Source organism: Artemia sp. Qi Xiang Cuo, chromosome 9 (genome assembly GCF_049724085.1).
Source record: "Artemia sp. Qi Xiang Cuo chromosome 9, ASM4972408v1, whole genome shotgun sequence".
Classification (NCBI taxonomy): Eukaryota; Metazoa; Arthropoda; class Branchiopoda; order Anostraca; family Artemiidae; genus Artemia; species Artemia sp. Qi Xiang Cuo.
In genome coordinates this window covers 12863804-12887591 of record NC_142802.1, presented here as the reverse complement: position 1 = coordinate 12887591, position 23788 = coordinate 12863804, and the positions used below count along the sequence as shown (strand labels likewise).

The 23788-nt window shown below is 35.0% G+C and overlaps 1 pseudogene across 1 annotated transcript; it reads right to left on the bottom strand.

Annotated features, from left to right (window-relative positions):
• Positions 1–856: 856 nt before the first annotated feature.
• Positions 857–19836, bottom strand: LOC148948321 (uncharacterized; annotated as a pseudogene). The gene is made up of 4 exons (XR_016142247.1): positions 19394–19836; positions 15192–15573; positions 7209–7453; positions 857–1063 (listed from the first exon to the last, which is right to left on the bottom strand). The product of XR_016142247.1 is annotated as an uncharacterized LOC148948321 (transcript).
• Between the last annotated feature and the right edge of the window lie 3952 nt (positions 19837–23788).

The window sequence follows — 23788 nt, the reverse complement described above, 5'->3', positions numbered from 1 at the left end:
CGTGTAATCTTGAACTCGTCGGATTCTAGCCCTCTAATTGGCTGTGATCTTGTACTAGTCAAATGTCGACCCCCTCCCTACTGAAGTGCAATGGGGGGCTGAGGCCAGCCTTCCTGTACTTTCGCACACACTTCCTGCTTACTTTCCCCAGATTTCTCCAGGTACCCATTTAGAGCAGGGTTGACTCTGGCTAAGCTTACAGAGTCACACCACTGACCCGCGTCCGAAATCAAATAACTGGCCACGTCAGGAATCGAACCCATGTCCCTTGGACAAAGAATTCTCAACCCAACGCACATCCACTTAGCCAGGACGGCTTGTCTTTTTGGCCAGTCTCTGAATGGGATGTGCAGTGACTATAAAAAAGAACTTAAGAAAAATTATAACTGCATAGAAGGGGGCCGTATATAGTGAAGCTTAGAATAAAACTAAGGCAGAAGAGGAGCGTGCGCAGTTGTGTCAACCTCAGGGAGCTTGGTCCAGCAGTGAGTTTGTAGTAAAGTAAGTTTATGTTGCCACCAGCTGTTATAACGTAGGTTTTGTTTGGTGTGTTAATCTACACTTTGTAGGGGTTATAATTACGGTCCTAAGGTGAGTAAATCTCGGTAGCGTGCTCTTAGGCCTTAGCCTGACTAATTATCTTAAGCATGCCTATTGGGAATTAATCGAGAAGCTTAAATAAGGTTGTAGAGAGGCTGTTTGTAGTAGCAGTAGGAAGCCGAAATGAAAGTAGGAAGCCAAAATAAAAGTTTGCAATAAGAGCAATTAATACAAAACAAGTCTCTCGACTGAAATATGATTCAGCATTCCCCCTCCGTTTTTTTAATTTTAATTCATTCTAACGCTTAGATTAGAATTATATGGGTATTTTCAAAGAAAGATTATAAATAGAAATAAGCAATTTATCAACCTCTAATCTCTGATTCTGACTAGCTTACCTGTGAATATAATCGTTACCGAACCAAAATTCTTTATTCAAATCTCCAAAACCAAAGCGATAATCCTGCCATGAAAGGGAGAAATTTTCCATCGGCTCGCCAAAATATCCACGACGCTGAATTATCTGAGAAGAAAAATGTGATTTTAAGAAAAAAAGAAACAACTTGTCGCAGATTCTCATAGCTCATTCATGCTAATCATAAGATCTGAATTTAAATCGTTCTGTTTCTTCTTTTTTGGGAACCAAAGATTTCTGAACAAAACGTCACCCAATAAAAAAAAGAGTAAACAGGCAAGACAAAATTAGCCTTTTTTTTATTGTTTATCTCTCTCCCCCCACACTTTATCTATCTCTACATATCTGTCTGTCAGTCGCTCTCTCCCTCTCTAGCTTTCTCTCTCTCTTTCTTTCCGTCTGTTGTATGTATCTCTCTCTCTCTCTTTCTCTCTGTCTGTCTCTGTCTCTCTCTGTCTGTCTCTCTCTCTCTCTCTCTCTCTCTCTCTCTCTCTCTCTCTCTCTCTCTCTCTCTCTCTCTCTCTCTCTCTCTCTCTCTCTTTCCCTCTGTAAAAATTAAAAATACTGTGTACCTATTTATAGTCCTTTAGCTACCTCTTTTATCTTCCATAACGGTTTTATTTCGTGATTAAATAAAAAAAAAGAAAAGTTTTTTCAACTGAAAGTAAGAAGTAACATTGAAACTTAAAATGAACAGAGATTATTACGTATATGGGGCGGCTGCCCCTCCTCAATACCTCGCTCTTCACGCTAATGTTTCTTAGTACTTAAAAAAAGCTTCTTGTTGTTCTAATTAAACGATTCTTGTGTTCCAAGAGTCGTTCTTAAAGAATCGGGACAAAATTCAAACTTTTGCTTAAAGATCAAGGTGTTGAGGAGGAGGCAATCCCCCTTATATACTTGATAATTTTGTTCGTTGCTCCTTACTTTCAGTTGAAAAAACTTGTTTCTTAAGATTAATTTCTGATCGTTTTTTAAAAAATGCCAGGAAATCTGGCTCCATAAAATCCTCCACAGAAAAATACCCCTCCCCGCGGAAATATCCTTTAGAAAAATCAATCCCGGTGAAAATTTAACTCGGAAAATTATCCTTAACATCTCTACGCGTAAAATTGAGTCGGCAAAGATAGAGTCAGACAAATAAAAAGAATTTAGTACAGGAGTTCTGGCAAATTCCCCCAGTGTTAAATGTTTCCTGAATAATCCATCCTCCTCGCAAAATTCCCTCCCTCTAGAAAATCCCTCTAGAAGAAATTTACCCCCCCCTCCGAAAAATATATGCTTACTTCCCAATAATAAATACCATGCGTAAAAAATGGGAAAATTTTATGACATTTCCCTAGCTTTAAGACATTTCCCTAGGGGCTGGGGGGGGGGGGGTTCATGTTATACCAAAGGCATAGTTATCGGGCCTGTCAACTATGCTGAACAGAATGGTTGTCTCAAATGGCCTCTTCCGATATTCTTGGATTATTTGGTCAATACGATCACCCCTGGGAAGAAAACACGCATCCCTCATGTTTCTTCTGGCAAAAAATGCAAAATTCCACATTTTTGTAGATAGGAATTTGAAAAATCTTCAGAAGGGTTTTCTAATCTGACGCTGTGATTTCCCAGAATTTTAGAGGGTGATTCCCCCCTTTTTCAAAAATCAGGCAAATGTTCTCAGCCTCTTAGCCTTTGATGGATAACGCTAAACCGAATGAATCTGATATATTTGAATTAGCATAATAAGTCGATTCCTTTGATATATCTATTGGTATGAAAACTGAGTATTTTTTAGAGTTTTGGTTACTATTGAGCCGTGTCGCTCCTTACTTACAGTTCGTTACCGCGAACTGTTTGAAAACTTTTCTCTCCGACAGTTTCCTTCTTCTCGCTTGAGGAATCAGTCTGGTGCGACGGAAAAACCAGACAAAGCTTTAAAAATAACAAAATACTGAATTAAAAAAAAAGCCCTTTCTTAACTCCTTATTTTCAAAAGGGATTTTAGCAGGATCCTTTATCTAACTATATTAAAATTTCCATTAAAATCAATATAAATTATTCTTTTATAAAAAGATTGCCATAATAATAATAGTGTTATTATGAACCAATATTAAAGCAGCAGTTGCAACTTTGGAATTTTGTTGAATTTAGCTGGCCTTTCAACTAAGGGCCCCAATTGGAGGGAACGAGGTAGGGGACAATTGCACTTTAGAACTGAAAAACACCTTTTCTTTCATTAACTTCATTAAAAAAAAGTGAGAAAAATTCTTGTCTTTCCCTACATTTTGGTCAATTGGTGCCACTGTTTCCAAGTCTCTAAAATAACGGATCATGGGCTTAGGGGTACAAGCAGGGGATAAGGGGGCGAAAATCCCCGGAGATTTGATCATTAACTTTTGAGCTATTTCTTTGAATAGATTCAAAAAGTTTTGCATGCATTTGTATAACACAATAAATGTTAAAGAAGTCTCCCTTACCACTTTATTAATTACCCAGGCTATCAAGATTCTATTGAGGACAAAATTTGCTCCCTTCCATATTTTTTTGGGTATAGATCGCCATACACATTATTTCAGTTTATTATCAATCAGTTTATATAAAAGTTTATTAATAAATTATTATTAATTATTGTTAATTAATAATTATTAATTATATTTATTACTAATTGTATATGCAATAATTGCTTATATATAAAGCGTAATTATTATTTACACGCAGGAATAACCATCAGTTGATCTTGCTTTCACAAGAAAATTTCTTGATACAAAGGAGTGCAGATCTGGAAAATGATTGGGACTGCATACCCTAAATGCCCATTCCCAGTAACTTTGAACCTAATCAAACAGTTCGTGGTAACGAACAGTATAGTAAGAGCGACTCGTCTAAATAGTAACCAAAACTCTAAAAAACGGATTTTGATACTAATAGATACATAAAAAGAATTGGATTTTAATTATGATTTCAAATATATAACTTTCATCAAGTTTAGTGTAACTTATCAGAAGTTATGCACATGAGAAAATTTGACGGATTTTTAAAAAAAGGGGGACAGACCCTCTAAACATTATAGAACTTTAATGAAATTCACACAATCATATTAAGAGGATTATATAACCCTACTGTACGGTTTTTAAGTTCCTATCTACCAAAATGCGGAATTCAGTATATTTTGCCAGAAGCAAGATCACGTATGCGTGTTTATTTTATTTTTGTTTGTTTCTTTTCCCCAGGGGTGATCGTATCGACCCAGTGGTTCTAAAATTTCGCGAGAGGGCTCATTCGAACGGAAATTAAAATTTCTAGTACCTTAAATTAAATAAAAACAAATAATTTTAAATATAGAATCACTTCTTTACAAAAAAACTTCATTTTTGTTGTCTTTACGTACTGCAGCCTTTTTAATAACAAACAAGGATTGACCAAGAGCGACTCAGTAGCTACAAAGCTTTCATGCTTAAAATCTAAGTCTAGACTTACCACAAAAATCTACACGCCCTCAAAATTAAGATAAAAATTAATTCGACAGAAAATCGCTCAACACATAAAGTTTTATCTATAAAAAAATAAAAATAAATATGGAAACCACTAGAAAAGTGATATAGATAATATGTCACTTGTCCTAGTAGCTAATTTGTCTACTTCATCTAATAGCTAATAGAAAATCATAGGAACCTGATTGATAAGAAAATTTTTCAAGACAGTAAAGACAGGACAGTCACAAATAAAAGTGAAGTTGAGGTCATTGCAGTTTTTTTTACTTTATTTTTTTTTACACTTTTTTGCCACAAAGAACGTTAGTAAGGATGGGATATACCACTCAACTAAAAGATAGTGCGTTTTATTGTAGTAAGCAAGGTTTTCGGGTGTTGCAATCAGGGTTGTTGGTGTAAATATGTTTCGTAAGGTTTTTGCTTCTTGGAATGAGGATTTCTGGAGAAAATTTGTTTCCTAATGTTTTTGGATATTATAAATAGTGATGGTTTCCTCATCAACAAAAAAGTCTGTTTTCCAGACATTTGTATTATTTAAGTGTGTCTCACCACAAAAGATTGCAAGAAATGTCAATGCCACTTATTTTAAAACATTCTTTTTGGGGATTTTGTTTAATTTTTTGATCAATAAACAGGTGCTTTTTCTTTTTCTTTGCTTACAATTTTCTATTCTCATCAACAGAAAAACGATAGTTAAAATATAATATGCAAATTAAATAAGAAACGAAAATTTCGGTTATTAACAACGTGTTTGACTGCTACAAGCAAAGTGGTTGGCATAAAATTTAGGCCAAGTGAACAGTCTTTCAGATAATTTTGCTAACTCCATGTGATAGCACTGCTTAAAAAAAAATCAAAATAAAAGCCTGTTACGTATTTTAAGCTACCGGAAAAAGTCTTCTGTATGCTTTAATTTTATTTAATATGTTCATAGTAAACTACTACTACTACTACTACTAAAAGCCCACTGCAGCACCAAGCCGCCTCGGGCCAGAATAGCAGCGCACGCTCTTCCTCCGCCTCAGTCTATTTAAAGCCTTGTACGGTGCCTCTCCCACGAGTTTGCAGTTTCCTTAAAACCCTTCTTTATGATCCTCTTCTAACCTCATTGGGGGACGATATGCCTTTTAGTTTGTCTCAGAACAATCTTTGGCTATCTGTCATCCTTTCTCCTTAAAACACGTCCTAGCCAACTCAGCCTTTCTTTACTTATAGCCAGGGGGATAGAACTATATTTATCTACAGCTTGTTGTTAGACATTTGCGAGTCAAACAGAAATATGAAACTGTATTTAGATAATTCCTTTGAAAAAACAACACACATGAAGTCTTGGTGCCCAGAGTTGCCACCTTGGTGATATATATCTATAATTTTAGTCATTTTTATTTGTCTCTTGTGATTATTTAATGCTTCGATAGCTTCTGGGTACACTCAAAGTTGTCAACTATTTGGAGATGTGTAAGTTAAAACAAAACTTAATTACATATACTTCAGATGTTTGGCGGCAGGTTTGCTACTTGTCTCTTTAAAAAAGACACGGCAACTGAGACGTTGATTTGACACCCTTTGTGCCATCAGTGGCTCTGGAGGATCTTTATCCTTTAGCCCATCAACTCAAGCCCACACCTAAAATAGGATTTAAGATGTATCGTCTCGGCGAAAAGCAAGGCAGAGTGACAACACTGCTGAAGATTTCTCTTTCAAGTATTCTCGAAAATTAAGAAATAATGGGTGATATTGATATTTTGGCACTTCCAAACTTTCAGAATAGTTCGGACTATATGACCATATAGTCCTGGACTATACGACTTGGACTATATTGCTATATGACTCGGATTATATGACTGTATGACTCGTATTATGTGAATCGGACTATATGACTTGGACTATATGACTATATGACTTGGACTATATAACTCGGACCATATGACTATATGACTCGGACTAGATGGTTTTGAAATAATATGATTGCTTTTTGCCAAAGCAAAATGATAGACACAAATAATCAGGAGCAGACACATATTTGGAATGTATATATTGAAAACAGATCCAATGATTTCCTATCCCTGAAAATATAACCAAAGGACCCTGTGACAGTTTCAAAACTGAAAAGGACAGCAATAATAAGACTTTCTAGATTTCCATGAATTACTATTTCCATTAAACCTAAATTTATTAGAAAGGTAAATGTTAAAATAAGTAGCTGAATGATATAGCCTTATATATAGCATATACACATAACATGTGGTATGGCCGGTTCGGCACATTTGATATGGAGCATAAGGTAAAATGATGCAAAAATTGAGGTAGTTTTTTAGATAAAGGCAACGAAGAATTCTTTATCACAATCGGAGGGGGGGGGTATATGCAGTAAATTCATCACCTAAAAACGGCGTCAGGAGATAAGGACTGAAGAACACAACACTGGAATATTTCCACATTCACTTGACATGCCGTTTTTCGTTTTTCTGTATTAGAATTTCAAAATAGAGAGGAAAGGCAATCTGATATCCAATATTGTTCTAAAGGGTTCTCCGGAAAATTCTAAGAACAGTAGCCTAAATTATTTTTTCCAGTTTTGATCGCCCCCTCTTAAAAACTGGAGCTGTGTGCATCCATGCAGTCAATATATTTCTGAGCAGAATAAATTCAAAATATATTAGTTGGTTAAAAATAATGGCACTTCTGTAGCTTTACGATCATTTGTTTGAATATCTTTAAGGTCTTAAAAAATTAATCTGACTGCCTGCTGTTACCCCAACTTCGCTACTTACAGTCCAACCCCCACCTTCTGTTGCCATGTCACAGAAGCGAAGATTGTAATCCCTTCCTCGATCATTTAGCTCCATTGTCGACACTCTATAGGTTTTACTCTGACTTTCACCGTTGGTTCTGAGCTCTTCACAGCTAGTGGGTTGTGGGGAGACTGGGGGAGTAGTTGGTATATATTCTGAATTTGGAAAGGATTCCTCTCTTCCAACTCTTTCTAAGAAAACATCGACTTCCTTTGTTTCTGCTTCTGTAATTATACAAGTTATGATTAGAAATACCAACACTTTCGTTTGCTCACATCACTTTTTTCTCTCTTACTACAGAGAAACAGGGAGGATACTTTCAGATAAGGAAGAAAATGTGCTTTAAATTCATTGGTTGGTGCCCTTAACGAATTTTCACAAGCCGGTCACGTTATTTCTTAAGAAAAACTCCACGGATTAGCCTGTCTCAAATTTAAACAGTGACGAAAACTGAAATTTAAATTTCCACCTGATTTTCTCTTCGGTGTGAAATTTTTAGCTTTTAGAAAGGACAAAAATTTTTTAGTCATAAGATTACTCAAATATTAAAAACATAAAAAGAAGGTAAATCCACAAAGAAGAAATTAACTGTAATTCTTGCATGTTATGTGCTATATTAAATTAATGTTAAAGATGCTCTGCAGTTTTTCTCTATCTTGATCTCTTATTCTTTATTTTCTCTTTTTCAATCTTCTTTTAAGTCTTCTTTATTTGACATTTTAAATCTTTAATATCTTTTAGTCTCTTTGATTTGGTCCTTTCTCTATTATAATCATTTAACTTTTAAATCTTTTAAATTTTCGATTTTCAAGATTCTTTTACTCAAACTCCTCTTATTTCAACTTTATTTTTCATAGTTTGATATCATATGATACACATATATGAAACCAGTCTTAAAATTAGGAATCAGCTTTTAGGTTATTCGACGTACAGGACGTAGACATAAACGTAGAGTTACTTGTTCTCAGGGTGGCGGAAGCAATAATAACGTTACAGCTTACACGGATTATTTCCATTGGCCGATTACTATTGCAGTCCTGAACAGCCGAATAGCCGATTACTATTGTACACGGATTATTTCCATGGACATTTGCAACAGCCAATTACTATTGACGGTCCTGAACATTTGCAGGATAAGCATAAATAAGTTAAAGCCATGCAAACAATATTAGTGACCTCATCCGTGAAGCAAAAAAAATTATTATTATTCAAAAATCACTCACAGCAAAGGGAACTTGCAAAAAATTAGTACACCTGACTTCCTTGGGATAAGTAATAAGCTTCTTAGAACTGCATCTTCCTATGTTTGTGAACCCATTGTGCATATAGCAAACCTGTCTATGATCAATGGAGTCTTCCCAGAAATATTTAAATCAGCAATTATTATCCTGATTCATAAAAAAGGCGATCTGTCTGAGATAAGTAACTATCGTCCAATCTCACTTCTCTCAGTTGTATCCAAAGTGCTTGAGAGAATTATCTTCCGACGTCTTTCTTCCTTTTTATTTGGGATTAATCCTTCAGATTCGTTGATTTCTTCTCATCAATATGGCGTCCTTTCCAAACTTTCAACTGCTCATGCACTAATTTATGCCACACAGTTAATCCGGTCCCAACTTGACCTTAAAAATACTGTAATTGGCTTATTTCTGGATTTTTGTAAGGTCTTGGCCATGGATGATCATAGTGTTTTACTGAGTAAACTTAAGAACATAGGGATTCGTGGAATTCCTTTCTCATGGTGCGGCTCCTATCTCTCTGGTAGAGATAGAGAGTGTGAGTCTGGGCGGCATGACCTCGCATCCCCTACCTGTCCTGAGGGGCGTCCCGCAGGGCTCTGTTCTTGGTCCAATACTTTTTCTCCTTTATATTAATGATTTGGTTACAGGCCTGTCCATCAGTGCACCCAGTACTTTTTGCTGACGATACCAACTTTTTCATCACCGGCCCTAATTTACCATCCGTCGTCACCTCTGCTCAAATTCTTTTGAATAGATTACAGGAATAGTCTCTTGTTAACTGCATGTCCATTAACAGCAATAAAAATCAGGTTGTATTATTTTGAACCACTTACAAAAAAATGAAGCTCAGAAAGCACTTGGCCTCAAATATTCCACCATTCTCCTCCCGCAGGTCGAAGTTGCCAAGTTTCTTGGTGTCCACATTGACTAATCCCTTTCATTTGCAACTCATGTATCCTGCATCAGAGCCATAATTTTGTGACAGGTAAGTATGATTAATCGTGTGAATAATTTTCTTCCCCAAGATATCCTTGTCACCCTTCATTACTCTTTTATTTACCCATATATCTCATACTGCGGATCTGTTTGGGGCAACACTTATCCTTCAGTTACCAATAAATTAAAAACGGCCCAAAACCGTACCATCAAAGCAGTTTTTCGGCTGCCCCGACCATATCCCACCCAGAACTTGTTCTCCGATTTTGGTATTATTCCTTTTGAACAAATTATTAAAAAATTAAATTTATCCCTTGCATACTCCGCTTACCATAAAAACCTTCCTCCCCAATTGTTATCTTATTTTAATTGCAATAACTCTGAAGGCCTATGTCTCCGTTCATCCAACCGTTCCTTTATTGTACCCAAGTGTGTCTCTAGCTCCACCAAGCGATCTCCCATTTATAAATCTATACTTCAATGGAATATGATACCCCCTAGTATCGAGCTATCCACAATTTTTCGCACGCTGTATAACAATGTTACTAAACTTTGATATTATAAATCTCTACATTGGTAATCAATTTGCTTTAATTTACCCGTGTTTTCTCTTTTTTTCTGTTTTTTCTTTTTTTTTATCTCTTGTTAATTTTAAATTTTTTGTTGTTATAGTCATCAACAAGTTCGCTTCCAGGATCCATATTATTATTGGTGTTATGTTTCGTCTTGTTTTTATTTCAATAAATGTAATTGAATTGAATTGACCTCATTCATGTCACACGAGCAGTCTGAAATCTTTTTTTTGAGAGGTCCGATACCAGGGCAACAAAACAATTAGAAAACATTTTAAGAATTTTAATATGTGTTTTGTTTTTGAATGAAAACCTCAATTTTAGTTATTTTCGTGAAGGTGTTTACTATATTCAGATTTCACTAAACAAATCTTTTGGACAAACTTGCCTATTTTGGCTAAAGTTAGCTCAAACATTCTCTAAATAAATGCGCCTTGACTGATAGAAAATTTAGATCTGCCCCAATTAACTTTTAGTGAAAAAATCCAGCTTATTTAATTGTGAGGGATTGCTCACTTCATACCACCACTTGTGTTAACACGCTGCGTCCTTAGCGGTGATTTGTCTAAATCAGTACCCACTGTATAACTCTAGTGCCGGAGCATATGGCTGGCACATGTAGGTCTTTGCAATTTTAGTAGGCAATCTAAAATAGAATTATGAACAATCAATTAGAGGCAACCCAATTAACATTGGCGAAGTTGGAGAGTGTGGAAGAAAAGTTAAAATCTGTTAATCCCGTGTCTCTCAAAGTTGATAATTTATTGAAAAAATTGCAAAGTCTGGCTACAAGTCTGTCTGGTCAAATTAGTGAGGTACGTTCTGCAGTAGGCGTTAATGCAAAACAAATCGAGAACACTAGCAAGGAACTAGCGTCTAGCCTCCCAAGAATGGAAGGAATAGAAAAAGAGCAGAAAAGGCGCAATGTGATCCTATATAATTTCGATAATTTCGGAGACCACACTGCCTTTCCATGACGATAAAATAAAAGTTCAAAATAGGGATAAAATCCTTTTTAATAGACAGTGTATAGAAATTCACAAAAAAAAACCCAGATATTTCGGTCACATATACAGTGACCGTCATCAGTAATAAAACTAGACTAAAACAATTTAAAACAAAAGTTTATATACCAAATAAAATAAAACTACATATTGTTTAATTCTCTAATTCTTTTCAAAGCAAAGGCGGAAGCTAGCCTCTTTGACCTTCCTGGATTCGGTTCAGTAGCATTCAATGATATAACATTTGGACAAAGGTCAACTATATTGGGTGAATTGAACTTTACTCTGTCAGATTTTAATAAATTATCATAGATAAAGTTCAGCCCAAATTAACCTGTATCCCGATTCAAAGCAACATTCTTGAATTAGATTTTCTTTATTTCAAGAGTTTCACGAAAATTTTGCTTTAAACCCCGATCCCTAGAAATCAAAGACACATTCTCGAACAAAATAAAATGGTATGGAAAATTGAAAATATGTTCTGAAAGGGCTGAAGTAAAATCTTCAGACTTAGAATCTTGCTTTAAAGCCGAAGAAATAGAATCGTTATGCTGCAATAATCTCATTTCCAAACTCTGGTTAGTACGTCCCACATATGAGCTTCCGCAAGTACATGGGATCTGATAAACCCCACTTTGTTGCCCCAATGAAGTTAGATGCTTCCCAGAATTTAGAAAACTACCCAAAGTATTATTACCCAAAGTATGACCGTCATACTGATGACGGTCACTGCATATGTGACCGAAATATCTGGTATTTTTGGTGAATTTCTATACACTGCCTATTAAAAAGGATTTTATCCCTATTTTGAACTTTATTTTATCCTATGTAATTTTTCTCCGACTGTAAGAGGAAGATATCTAAAAGAAAATCTAATTACGTGTTTTACCCGTATAGTGCCCCATTTAAGTATAACCGAACACGATATTACTCACGCATTTCGTTTACCATCACAAAAAAGCTTCCGACCTATTGTGATCAGATTCCTATCTATAGATCTCAGATTTGCGATCCTGAAATCATTTCAAAAGTTTTCAAAGATATGACCTTATTGTAGCTCCCGATTATTCAGCTAGTGAACGGCTTGCCCGAGGGAAGCTTATACTAGTTATGATACAAGCGAAAGAAGAAGGTTAGTCAAACGTTAAGCTGAGGGGTGTGAAACTTTTACTTGTGTACGATAAGATAAACGACAAAGTGGAAGAAATGAAAAAGATTGAGGAAGCTATAGTCCATGAATCAGGGAATTTGGAGGAGAGTAGAAGTGGTGTTGAAATGAATCAATATCATCCCAGGAATCAGATTCTACCATCACACCTAAAACCACGATGAAAAGAAGCTGTGAGATGGTGTGAGCCCAAATGACCAGGATAGTCAACCTAGTGCAGCACACACTCGACAAAACAGTGGAGGAGATAAAAGAAGAGTTGGTATTCGTGGGGGGTTATGACAGGGGGCAGACAGGCGGCCGTCGTGCGTTTTCAGTTTGGAGACTGGAGCCCTCATCTTAGACGGTATTCTGTTGATCGAAGTTTCTCTGGTGGACATTTTGAGGGTAATTTCAGTGCTAAAAATAGTCAATACCGGGAGCTGGCTCATGGGAAAAGTAGTATGTGCATTAAGTTGTTGAACTGCAATATCCAAGAATGTGCCAGTATTTAGAAAAGGATTTTTAAGTTTAAATGTTTCAAGAAAGAGAAGTAAGAATGATCGAATTTATGGTGGTGTTACACTATTAATTAGGAAAAATATATTTAGTGCTTGTGATAGGTTAAAATCGCAATCAGAGAATTTGATTTGGTTAAAGATTATTGAAGGAATTTTTAAATTTATGATTTGTGCATTGCATATCCCTCCAGAATCAAGAAATTATACTTGGCAGGAGGATATGTGGGACATGTTGTATTTAGAGACGTTTAAGTATAATATGCTGTATAAATATTACAATTGTATATTTTTTAGGTGACTTTAATCCATACACAAGCGATATTTTGAAGAAGTGGATTGATCCTTTGCAGGCTGAGGAAGAGGATGATGGTATGAATGATAAAAACATGCAAGGAGATTTGAAGATGTATGGAAAAAGGACAAGTAAGGACCGGTCGCAGAGGGAAAATATTTGGGGAACTAAACTTTTATATTTTTGTGGAATTGAGAAGTTAGTAATTTTAAACGGGAGGTTGAGACAAGATAAAGAAAGGGGGATTTTACCTGTTTTGAGGTTGGCAGTCCCAGTGTTATTGATTATATTTTAGTTGAAAGTCTTTGGACGGCAAGTGGGGACTTTGGAGTTCTGGGAGCTGTGGGGTCTGACTATCAGCCTATTGTAGCAGATATATGGGTGGATAGGGCTATAAATAGGAATGACGGGAATATTTCTGTTAGTAATAGATCTAATTTCGTTAAGAAAAAAATTGAATTGGGTAAAATTGAAGAGGATAAGGTGGTTAAATGGCTAGGAGAGAGTGCAGTTTAGAGGAATATGGAGGAAACACAAAGAATCACAGAGAATGGCCGAGTGGATAAAGGCTTGGGACAATTATGCCAGATAATAGAGAGTTTAGAGACTTATAATTTAGCAAATAGCGGAATAACGAAAAATAAGAAGAAGAACGGAATTTTGGATGATGATTGTGCAGGGTAAAAAATGGAAGTGGTGGAAGCACTAAGAAAGCTGAAAAAGAATAATGAGGAATCTGTTCTTCTGGTATATCGACAGAAGCGGAGGGAATACAAACAGTCACTTCGAAGTAAGAAGAGGGAACAAAATGAAGTCAGGACCTCAGAAATTGAAAAAAATTGTAACAAAGAAACAAACAAAATTCTGGCAACTAGTACGAGTTTCTATTAACCTTCGTAGTAGAGAGCAAATACTGGAAGCTGATACCTGGCCAGAATACCTTGAATCACTGGATAACACAAAGGATGGTGGACTGGAGGATTTATCACAGAGTTTAAGCCAACACGCCTGCTACCCACTCAGAGAAGACGATTACAAACTTATCTCACCAATTACGCATAAGGAGATTGGTAAAGCCCTGAAGTCTATGAAGGGGGAGGGGGTCTGCACCGGGGATAGATGGTATCCCGATGAAAATTTGGAAGTGGGGAAAAACATATTTTGCTGCAATTTTGATTAGCTTATTTTCAGTTTTGGTAAGTTCGTGTAAGTGGCCTGAAGAGTGGAGTTTGTCAGTTATGATACCATTATTCATTATTTAAGAAGGGAGATAGGTATCATCGTAATAATCGTCGAGGAATTCATTTATGGAATAGTTTACCCAAGTTATTTTGTAAGGTGTTAGACTTTAGACTAAGGAGGTGGATAGAAAATAGGAATGTTTTGGATAAGGTTCAAGCGGGTTTTAGAGAAGGCTTTGGGAATGACAAATCATATTTTTAGTCTGCAGGCTTTAGTTAAAAATATACTAGTGCTAAGAAATGAAGGTTTTACACGGCATTTATGGATATTAAAGGAGCTTTTGATAATGTTTGTAGGTTTTTATTAATGGAAAGTTTGTTAGAGATATGTCTCCCGATCCCATTTGTCTTAGCTTTAGTTCAGATGTATAGGTTTACAAAAGTAGTTGTGAGAGTTGGTAGGCAAGTTTCAAGGGTAGTTAGAGGATATAAAGGTGTTAAACAGGGACCCTGTTACAGGGTTGCACATTGTCTCCTAAATTATTCGCCCTGTTTATGAATTATGTAGTGGCGTGTATGGAAAAGAAGGAGGTGCCGATGGTGAGTTTAGGTATTGTTTCCATTTACATGATGTTGTTCGCAGATGATATAGTTTTGGTTGCCGATTCACAAAGGAACCTTAAGAAATTACTTGATATTTTAGGTGATCTTTTGGATAGGAAATACTTAGAAATTAATGTGGATAAAACCGTAGTGTTAGTATTCCGTAAATGTGGTAGACTTGAGGAGCATGTTAACCTTAATTCCTAATCCAAAGCTCTAAGAATCAGAAGAAGAGGATTGGATGTATTTAGGAAAAAGATTCAGAAACTATTAGAAAATTCTAAAAATTTTGAAAATCCAAATCTGGATAAATTTCACGAAATTATAAAACGAATATTAATATTTGAATATTAACATTGAAAATGTGCGTAATTTTGCTTACCGGTAATTATTACTATATTTTGGCTTGGACACTATTTAGTTTCATTTTCTAAAACAGAAATGTTACTTAAGGTAGAATTTTACCTTTGCCTGTAAGTAAACTTCTTACGGCATTTTGAATTTCATAAGTTTGTTGCTGAATTTGTTCCTTATAATAGGAATTACACTTCTCGTTTCCTCTCAATAGCTCATTCACACTAGCACCAACGCTATCAAGCGCCGTTTCCAAGGTGTTTATGCCATTTTTCAAGTAAAAATCATTGTTCTTGCAACACTGGTTAATCTGTATGACGTCGTTTTGTATTTCTGATAGCAAAGGTGAATCTCGAGTCACAACATTTGATGCGTTGACAAATTTTTCCATTTCTATAAGAAGCCTGTCCATTGTCTCAAATTTTTTATTTGCTTTTCGGAAAGGGTGTACCATCTTTCGCCATACTTTAATGAATTCTTTTTCTGGGTTCTTCTGAAAAAAAAAAAACACAAGCTTTAATTAAAACATAAAAAGTGAAAGGTTATTATGATAATCTTTAGAAGCAAAATTGTTTCTCACTTTAAATACAAGAGGACCTTCTGGACACGCAATACATCCATACATAAAATGAAACTGATGACAGAAGAGTGTGACTAGCTTGAGTATTACCGATAGTATGTCCCATTTTTCATATTATAGAACCACTATCAACTAGTAGGATGACACATTGGATGGACAATAGGATGACAGATTGCCCAAGACCTTCTTCGTCGGCCAACCATCTAGGGCCAAACGGAAATTAGGTCGCCCCTGAATGTAGTGGAGGATTTCGTAATGAAAGATTTAAGGGAAATTGGAACTTCTTGGGAGGGTGTTAAGAGGGAGACTTTGAATAGATTGGTATGGAGGAGGAGCGTGCGTAGCTGTGTTGGCCTCGGGCGGCTCGGTGCAGCACTAAGTTGTTGGTAGTAGTTGTAGTATCAAATAGTACAGTATAGTAGATTAATTCGGCTGTTGTAAGTCGAAAGACAGTATGTTACATGACCCAAACTTTACAGAAGAGCAAATACATTTGAAATATACTTTGAGTTTTTTAGCTCTCAGTAAGGACGCCTATGTTGGCGCAATGAATTGGTGCAATTCCTGTTCAGGGAACTAAAAAAATACAAAGTTGTTCTTTACGAATCTCATCACTAGGATCAAATTTTGGGCCTTGTGACGATTGCAACTGAGATTGAATTCCAGGCCCCATATTATCGAACAGTTCGTGGTAACGAACTGTAAGTAAGGAGTCACCCGGCTCAATAGTAACCGAAACTCTAAAAAAAACGAAATTTTGATGTCAAAAGATATATCAAAAGAATCGAATTTTTATGCTGATTTCAAATATATAAGATTCATTGAACTTAGCCTGAGAAAATTTGCCTTATTTTCAAAAAAAGAGGGAAACACCCCCCGAAAAGTATAGAATATTTATGAAAATCACACCATCAGATTCACTGTATCACAGAACCCTATTGCTGAGGTTTCAAGCTTCTATCAGCAAAATGTTGGTTTTTTGTAGTTTTGTTTTACTGGGGTGATCGTATCAACCCAGTGGTCCTAGAATATCGCGAGAGGGCTCATTCGAGTGGAAATTAAAAGTTCTAGTGCCCTTTAACAGTGACCAGAAAGATTGGAGGGCATCTAGGCCCCCTCTCACACCTTTTCCCCCAAAAATCATCCGATTAAAATTTTGAGATAGCCATTTTGTTCATCATAGTTGAAAGGTCCAAAAACTATGCCTTTGGATATAACATGACCCCCCACAGCCCAAGGGGAAATGTCCTTAAGTTATAAAATTTGCCCATTGTTTACGCATAGTATTTGTTATTGGGAAGTATGCATACATTTTAGGGTAGGAAGACGAATTTTCTGCTGTTTTTTTTCGAGGGGGAACTTTCCATGCGGAGGGAAGTTTCCAGGGGGTGAACTTGTCAGACGAAATTATACACTGGGGGAATTTGCCAGAATTCCTATACAAAATTCATTTTATATTTGACTAGACTCTCAATAAGGACCAGATGATTGCAAAGGTATCTATAATATCTAAGATGCGGCAGCAATGGTTTTCTTATTAAAAGCTCCATTTCCGAACTTTTTTACCGGAGTGGAAGAAAAGGATATGACACATTTAGGAAAGAAAAATAATCCAGACATTTTTCTTTTTCAAATATTTTGAGAGGTAAATAAGATAGGGAGAAATAAACTGAAATAACAGCTAGAGCTAACCCACTTAAAGCAAGTGGGCTATGCATTTAGTTTTTACATAAAAAGCCACATAATGTCTTTTCAACCATAATAGCCAAATTGTGCCAACTAGTTTGACGTAGAAAAGATTAAAATGGGCTGAACTCATCATTTAAATAGATAGATTTTTCGTTAATAAACATGTCCACAAATATAATAAACCATTTTCCTTATATGACTTTGTTGCTGTATGAAAAAAGTTGAACTTTTTCAAGAAAGTAAGCAAAGTTGTAGCCAATAGCAGAAGACTTCTGAAAAATGTCAAATAAACTAGGCTACATACAAATAAGTGTTTACATATATAATAGTATACACTTGTTTAAACCTTTTGTTTGGTAAAAGAATAAGGGTTAGACTAAAAAATATTTTCATCTGAGCCTAACTTTTTAAAAGGAAATAAATGCTTATACAGATGGTTTTCTCGGTTCCCCTTCTGATTAATTCAGTTATTTGCTATGAAAAATGGATGTAAAGTCAAAAAGGTGAAATTCTTGTGCTGTGACGTAATTTTGTCGCAATTCTATGGGGTGGGGGGGGGGAGTTGGATCTAATTTTCTTAAACCAAGAAAAACTGAAAAGATTAGCCATATACTACCATAAAGACGAAGATATAGCCTACTAAAGAAAACTGACCAGTTTCTATGGATGCTGGTATTATGCAGGCTTATCTTATTTATGACAAGATTTTTGAAGAAACTAAATTTCAGCTGAGAGAGAGGTGTAAACTGGGGTTGGGGACTGGGTTCCGGATGACAATATGGGAGCCCTGCATTGGGCGTAACTCAAGGCCGTACCCAGAGGGAGGGGGGTCAGGAGGGTTCGAACCCATTTCCGAAATGTCTGTCCAACTCGTAAAAACGTAACAAAAATCGATATAAACAAATTTTTTATGCGTTTTTTGAGGTTTTTGTGTACCCCCCCCCTAAAAAAATCCTGGGTACGGCCTTGGCATGGCTTGAAGCTATTCGTAATAGTGGTGATGTATGTTTAAAGACAAAATTGTTCTGTTTACTGGCTGATAAATTTATTCAAGCGATCTATTCATGTTTACTGAAAACTATTTATCAAACGATTATAAGGTTAAACTGACACGTAATCACAAGAAAGTGCATGATTATGTAATAAGTTACATTTAAGTCTCTTGAATTATTTTGGGTAAAGATCAATTGTTCTGAATACGATTGAAAATTCATGAAAACATTTTTGGAAGAAAGGGAAGACAGACGAGCAGATGCACCAAGTTTATTAGTTATCAGAACATTTCTCAGTTGGACATCTGTGTTATAAGCCTTTTGTCTGTGACTTTGTCTCACACCTCTATTATACATATTTCAAAAAAAAACCTGTATGTTTTAAACTTGGTTGTTTTATCATAAGATGTTTTTATATCACAATCATCATGCAAAACTCAGCTCAGGAGGGGGGGGGCTGCCGCTTTAGTAATACTATGATAAAAATCCCCATGAGAATTGATGATTGCAATAAAAATTAAAGTGCCAAGGACACTACATTAGAAGCATCCCCCTTTCACGATTTATCTTAGGTCATTAATACTCAAAAATGCACTCCTTGAAAATTTTTCTTTTGGTTATTTGAAAATTATGAAAATTCTTTGGGTAGTATCATATTTTCGTCAGTGTTGCCATGTAGAACCGCGAATATAAATAAGCAAAAATAAATAGCTAATTTTGACAATGCTTTTCGCTCGTAAAAATACAAACATTACCAATATTTCGGTTCCTAAACGGAATTAAATCTTCAAAGGAAAGTTCCAGTTTGTTAAGCTGTTTAGTGCCATATGTTTTTAGCTTAGCCGACATTTTGCTGACTTTTTACATTTTTTTTTCTTTTTTTTGGTACCCGCTACTATCAATAGCTGCATATATGCATCTGGAAGTATTTTCTTTAAAAATTGTACTCTCGGTTTTTCCAATACTTTGAGACATATTTTTGATTAAGCTTCTATTTAACAGACATAAGCACTCAGACTTTGTTTTAACTGTCCTAGGCACTTTAAGCTCACCTTGAGATCTTCATCATATGATCCTTGCTCTGGATAATCTTCATCTAATGAATCAACATCCATATACTCATCCCTTGTGTTTCTCTTTACTGGCACTTTATCAACAAGGAAGTCCACTTTGCCAGCCATATCATTTACAACTGTCAATATCTCCCGCATCATGTTTCCTTCACTGGCATGTCCACATTGCTTATTATTATCCACAACTTTAGTAACTTTCACTTCTATTTCCTTTAAAGTGCTCAAAACGCCTCTGCTGGCAAACTCGGGCAACAGGGGTGGTACTTCAGAACGATTTGTACTATTCAGTCTTCTTTGAAGGTCTATAAACTTTCTGTCGACTTCATCGAGTCTATTTAAAATTTTATTTAAGGTGACTTCTGTCGCAGGAAGCTGACTAACCTTATCACTCATTGCTTCCCATTTGTCATATCCCCTGTAAAATAGGTAAATAACGTCAAATATGTAATTAACGCAAAATCCGAGAAAAAAAAGAGGCACTATTACGTATGCAAAATAGAGATTTTCCTTGTTTTTCAAGATGGGGGATCAAAACTTCCAGTTCAGGGTCTTCAACTACGGTGATTCCCTTCGTGCACTTGTAATTTATGTCCGTCAGAATTTCAAGGAGTTTCAAGCTCTTTTCAAAACTCTCGAAAATCTGCGTGATCCCTTTGTGTCAGCAAGTGAAATGGTCTAAACCCCCTCATTGGAGCTATTTTTTCAATCCATTTATTGTTGTCAATCGCTGTCCACAAGTTATGCAAGCTGTTTATTGTTCATATATAAGGTTTTTATCAAAGAGGTTATCGTATAGAGTTTGAAAAAGCCTCATTCGATTTAAATTGAAAGTTATAGATCCGTTTTTTAAAGTAAAGAATAATCGGACAGTAAGCACCCCCCCCCAAGCCATAAAAACTTGGAACTTTTTGCAATCAAAAACGAACAAAAATTAATTAAAAAACAACTTTCCAAAAAATAAGTTTTTCAAAGAAAAGTAAAGGCCATTTTAAACTTAAGCTCAGGAGATACAAATACCTGTTAAAATTCAAACTCAAAACGACCAGATATCACTATTAAAGAATAAATGAAACCCAAAACGAACAGAAATTAAATGAACAATCATAGCAAAAAACATACAGCAAGTAATAATATAAATGAATAGATAGATCTTAAAGCGAGTATTGCTTAGATTGAATATGAAAATCAAACTTAAAACGAAAACAAATATTTTGCTATTAAAGTATAAATGAAACTTAAAACAAACAGAAATTAAATAAACAATCAATGCGAACAAACATACGATATATATTAATGTAAATGAATAAATAAATCTTAAAACGAGTGAAACTTAAATTGAATATGCAAATAAAGTTTGAATCGAATAAAAATAACTACAAACAAGAGTTTGGATATCGTCTCACTGCAGAAGCCTAAAATATAATGAGTCATTGGCGCTTTACTGAAAACAACTAACATTACAAATGTTTTCTTTTGAATTTAATATTGAAAATATACTTCACAATACCGTAAAATTTTGAGCTGATGAGGTATCAGCAATTAGTATCATTATGTATAAAATATTCAGTTTAATTTATTAGTTCTTTTCAAGATTGGTCAAGACAAATATAGTTTCACTACAAGCAAAATTTGGATACTGCCCCCTTCTTTAATTGTAAAAACCTAAAGCCTTCTGCGTCATTGGTGCTTCACTGAAAAAGAATTACTCGTATATTACAAATTTATTATTTTCTAGTTCTTACAGCATTGAAAATGAAAATAAAATTACAGTGAAAAAAAATCTTGAACTGATGGATCTTTCAACAATTAATATCATTATATATCTAATATTCAATTTGATTTTGTTTATACTTTCCAAGACTGTTCAAGACTCATATAGTTTTGCCAATTTTTTTTTAACTATGTAATTTTTTCTAACTATTCGTGTTACTTTTTTGTGAAAACATTCTATGGCTTTCAGGCATTTCTATTTGAGCGTAAAACTGCACCTCAAACTTTGTGGAACCTGCATTTTCTTGCATGAAACACCAAAATATTGTAAAATGTCAAGTTTTGGAGTGTTCCACTACTCGCAAGCAAGTGCCATTGGTACTTTTGAATCCGCATGGTCAATTTAGGGGGTGGAGGGTAGGCTAATTCTCGTAGCAGCCCCATTCCGTCGTGGTATGGTTCACATTTTCAATACCTGGCGTCCGGACTATCATATAATCTACCAAGCATACAAGTACCCCAAATCAGTATCAATAAATAAATGAAACTCAAAACGAACAAAAATTGAAATAAATATTAAAGTCAAAATCAAAACGAGCATAAATTAATGTGAGTAGGGTTCAAAACCTCTATGCTTTCTAAAAGCCAGAATATAATTTGTACTTCACTGAAAAAAAATTCAAATGAGTTTACTGGAAAAAAAATGTGCATTGTCAATTTAATATACATATGCTGATATTTATTCCCTAAAATCTTAATTAATTTTTGATTTCTTAAAGTTTCAAAAGTGAAAATAATTCAAAGAATTGTTTTCAGTAAAGCGCCAATGACGCAGTAGGTTTTAGGCTTCTGCAGTGAGAGGAGGCGATACCCAAACTCTTGTTTGTAGTTATTCTTATTCAATTCAAACTTGATTTGCATATTCAATTTAAGTTTCACTCGTTTTAAGATTTATTTATTCGTTTACATTAATATAAATTGTCTGTTTGTTTGCATTGATTGTTTATATAATCTCTGTTCGTTTTCAGTTTCATTTATACTTTCAGAGCAAAACATTTGTTTTCGTTTTAAGATTGATTTTCATATTCAATCTAAGCATTACTCGATCTAAGATGTATTTATTAATTTTTAGAATTATTTGCTGTTTGTTTTTTGCTATGATTGTTTATTTAATTTATTTTCGTTGCGTGTTACATTTAGTCTTTCGTAGCTATTGTTGGTCGTTTTGAGTTTGAATTTTAATAGATACTTAAATCTGTTGGGGTGAAGTTTAAATTGGCCTTTACTTTTCTTTGAAAAACTTATTTTTCGGACGGTTTTTTTTAATTAATAATCTTAAAAACCAACAGGAATGAAATGAAATGTATTTTTTTCAAATGAAAAAATGGTTAAAGCTCAATACAAAATAAAAGTCGAAAATGAGAGTGACTGCTGCATTCCTTAAGGTTTCAACATATCATAGATATTGAATAAAATCTCAATAAAGTAAAAGATAAAATTTTACGTAAGGAGCAGGGGAATTTGAGGGCGTGGAAGCCTCTCCCCACTTACACAGGATAATTTTTCTCCGCTTTAAACTTTTTTTTTCATTTGAAAAACTATGTTTTTTTTTATTGAATGGTCTACACGATTGCCGCCAAATACTAAAAATGAATAAACCTAAGGATTGACTTAATGCCAAACAAAATGATTTGTGGAGCGCCCTTTTAAAAACTAAAGTCTTTTTTTTTTAAATTAAAGTGGTCAGAATAGGTCCCAGTTCTTATTATTATTATTATTTTTTTTTTTTTTTTTTTTTAGCTGGTGACACTTCCTTGGCAAAGAATGCTGAACTGGTGACAAAATTAATGTCCGGCATTGTTTTGTCGGAATTCCTGGCATTAATTTCCTTGTCCCCAGGGCCAGCCCTTAGAAAAAGGATACAGCAAGGCTCGAGCTCAACACCTGGGCACGACACCTGAACAAAGATAATTTAAAAACCCTCCGCTAAAATAAACTACTGACTATAATCGTTTGCCCTAGAACTGCATCAGCAAAACCCTTTAGCAACCCCATTAGCAGATTGGATAACTTGGATGCTTCACCCTAATTAAGAACCCCCCCCCCCCGCACTCTTATTTTGAGATCGTTTTGGAAGATGATCTCAGTGAATAAAAAAAAACATTTGTAGTGTAGCAATTGCTTATGAATGTTCGTGAAGAATAGAATCTTATTAAAACGCACACCTTTTGAATAAATATATATTTCGACGGGGGGAGGGGAGTTGTGTCTTCTTTAAAAAAAGATGGTTTGAGATAAAACATAAAGAATATCGTTAATTTTTTTTAATCATTTTGAGATCCTTCTTAAGGATTATCACAGTCAGCAGAGCTCTGCCATTGCCACCGCCAACACTCTAGCCTCGAGCCATTTTTAACATAATGAATTGAAATTTCTAAAGGGTACTTGTCTGTTAAACGGAACACACTCAAGAACTACGCTTTGTAATATTTGACAGAAACCGATTTCCCAACCTGGATCGGTTATGATTTGCTTATTTTGAGTGAGAAAACAACGATGCATGTCTATTTTTATTAAATATTTAATTAAATTTTATTTATTTTATTAAATATTGAATATTTAATATACAGAGGTGGTTAGGGGTTAGGTATGTAATATAATGAG